Source organism: Triticum dicoccoides, chromosome 2B (genome assembly GCF_002162155.2).
Source record: "Triticum dicoccoides isolate Atlit2015 ecotype Zavitan chromosome 2B, WEW_v2.0, whole genome shotgun sequence".
Classification (NCBI taxonomy): Eukaryota; Viridiplantae; Streptophyta; class Magnoliopsida; order Poales; family Poaceae; genus Triticum; species Triticum dicoccoides.
The window spans coordinates 673,019,162-673,022,616 of NC_041383.1; positions in this window are offsets into that span (position 1 = coordinate 673,019,162).

The window sequence follows — 3,455 nt, forward strand, 5'->3', positions numbered from 1 at the left end:
TTCCTAACTTATCTAAATCAATCGATTCCTTTTATTGGTTCAATTTGTCTTAGGAAACAAATAACAGATTTTCAGAAAACAAATAATACATTTTAATCTAACTTCCTTAAATTATGCAAATCAATTGATTTATTTTATTGGTTCAATTTGTCTTAGGAAACAAATAACAGATTTTTAGGAAACAAATAATACATTTTAATCTAACTTTCCTAATTTATTAGTGAAATTTGTTTTAGGAAACAAATAACAGACACGTCACAACTTTCCTCCCAATAAATAGTTTTTTAACATTTGCAAACTTTCCTAATCAGACACGTCACAAACGGGCAGGTACTGATATCACGTTATCCAACAATAAAACCCCATTTGCATAGAAATCAGTTCAAAAATCCTAACTTTCCTAAATTTTTACCTTTCCTTGATAACAACAAACATTTTCTATGTTTTCCATCAATATTAGCATTTTTTTGAACTGAGATCTCCGGGTTATAATTTTTTTTGTGATTCTTTCCAATTCTGACCTCTCCTTCCACTCTGGCTCCTTGTCGGATAAACACCTCCACCACAGCCAGGTTACACCGCCCCAGACCTCCTGCCTCTCCACAACTTCTCCGCCACCTCCTTCTCGTACTTCATTAACAATCCCTCCGCCACATTTGTCCACGGCGGTGTCGAGGGCATGGTGCAGCAGCGTACCAGCGGTAGAGCAGCGCATAGCAGCAGGAAGCAACACGCAGTAGGCGAGGCTGAGGGGGCGGCCGGCAGAAGATGGCCATGACTGGAGGCGGCGCGAGGCAGGGGGGCAGCTGACGGGGCGAGCGCAACCAGCGAGAGTGTGGCGCGCGACCAGGGTGTGTGTCGCGCGGGGCACAGTGGTGCGGTGGCTGCGGCGAGCGCGACGGCAGCGGCGGGCGCGACCGACGCGGTGTAGCACGGGCGTGGGCATGGAGAGGGAGTGGCCCCGCGGGCGCGGAAGAAGAGCGGCAGGCTCGGGCATGGGCGTGCATAGGAGCGGGCATGTGCCACGGGGTCAATCCGAGGAGCTCGGTGGCTATCCCTGCAATGGCCATGGCGGACGGCGGTTCTCGGCCACGGCGAAATACCTAACGAGAGCAAACGAGAGGGGAGACAAGGGAAAGGCAAGAGGAGATCATGGCGGTGTCAATGGCGCCCTAGGCGAAGACATGGGAGCTCGGGGCGGCGCGGATCGAACGGCAATGTCGCGGTGGCCCAAGGTTGAGGAAGACGGCAGCGACATCGATGCGGGGGTGTTGGACTTGATCTCGTTGGCGCAGACGAAGTAGCGAAGGCATTCGGAGCTCCTCGACAAGCTCCTAGCCCGCAGGGAGGGCAGTGGCCATGTGGACGGGGTCGGTCATGGTGGCCGTGGCGTCTGACTTCCTCCAGATCGTCGGGATCGAGCGAGCGAGGAGGAGAAGTGGATTTGGGAGGGGGCGTCAAGGAGGAGTGAGGCCATGGGGTAGGGAAGGCAGGGCGTCACCCTTATCCATTCCCCTTCGATGCCACCGAGGTGGTCGGGCGGGAGCCCGTCTCTGTAGCGACGCGGCTCGGGGAACAGGAGAAGACGACCGCGCGAGGACTGGACCGCTGAGCCGGTTCGGTGGCAAGGCCCGGGAGGCAGGGCGAATCCCCTTTTACATCGTCCTTTTGGTTTTTCAATGTATTCTAATCTGTTTCTCCTTTTTAACACAGTTTTCTATTTATTCTTATCAACTAAATGATCTCTACTTCTAATGTCTCAGTTGGTAGTCTCCGTTTCGGGTTTATTTTCGTCCCACCTCCCGAGTGAGGGAGAGGAGGAGAGAGAGTGAGGAAGAGGGAGGGAGAGGGTGTGTGTGTGTGAGAGAGAATTTGATGGTAAAAAAGGTCGTCGATGTCACTTAATATGTATGAGAATATTCAGTGTAATATTAACATAATTGATATTGAACTTTTAAAGTTAATGTGGCCCCGTTGCAACGCACGGGCGTTCTTCTAGTGGTACTAGAATATGACCGGCCCTGATGGATTTTGCGCTTTTGCCTGCTCACAAAGACGACGACAGTGAGACACACGAAGTTTCCCTGCGGTTGTGTTTGCGTCTGCGCGACTCCAGGGATCGCCAACTTGAGACGGGAGGGGTTTTGCGTGGGGTCTGCACTTTTTTCAGGACGGGGAGCCGCCGTGGCAACTTTTGTGGTGGAACTTTACTGCGGCCAATCCACTTGTGTATGTAAACGTGCTTGATATGCCTTGGTGCTGGCAAGCAAAGACCCGAATGGCCCTATTACTTTCACTCTCAGGCTAGTTGTAATGGGAGTATCATAAGTAGTATTATGCATGTCAAGTAGGCAACTTTGATGAGGTGGCATAGAATTAAATGAAGTAAGAGAGGATTGAGTATCATATCATGATACCGTATCATAATAAATGTTACACTAGTATGTGTCATGCATGGCAATAAATAAAGTCATCTATGATACTACTATATGATACTATGCATTAGGGAGATAGTATCATATAATAGTATCATATGCATGATACTAACTTATGATATTATCCATTACAACCAGCCTCAGACAAGTATCCAGTTCACCACGGATAAGGGGAGAAGACAAGTATTCGGTGGTGAGCAGCACTAGAGATGAAATGCTACGTGCAGACTAAGTTAAGACTTTGAGCACGGTACAACGAGGAATGATGCACACCATCCAGAAAGACGTCGCATATGCACCACAGGACCCCGTCCCTGCGATTCCATGCACGGATGCACCTAGCCTGCTAGCGGCTACTAACTGTTACTCCGTCCCATCAGGTGAGAGAGACAAAAGTGCATGCCTACGTTCTGCGCTTTTCCCATGGCAGCGTGGCAAGTTTTCCATCGGGCTTTACTGCGCCGTGCCCGCCTGCCCGGTCCTCTTTCACAAACGTGCCCAGTTTACCTCGGTCCAGTTTTTGTCTCGTTCGATCACTCTCACTCTCAGGAGGAGAACCTTCAGTCCACTCCTTCAATGCCAATGCCATCGAGGGTTGCAAGTATCATTGGGCAGATGGGTAGGTTACGGTCCAAGATTATGTAAAATGCTGGATTTATCACTTCAACATTTTCGTTAGTATGGTCAAACAAAGACGCACCCACCAAACTCCAGGGGAAAAATAAAATTTAAGTGCACGCACCTAGCCGCTACTTCCAGCTAGTACATCAGCTGCTAAGGATAGCGGTCAAAGTCCACTGCATCGGGGGTGTTTGTTCTTTCCCCGGCATTTACCATCTGTAATAAGAAACTATCCTGATTGCCGAGTCAGGCGCCTTAATTTACCACTGGAGTTCGCACTTTGCCTTTGCTTTGACATGTTCGTGCACTGTAACATCGAGAACGGATCAAACTTACCGTGCGCCGTTTCACCATGCATGCATGAACTGTTGTTTCGTCCGGAGACGGCAACTTTTTTTT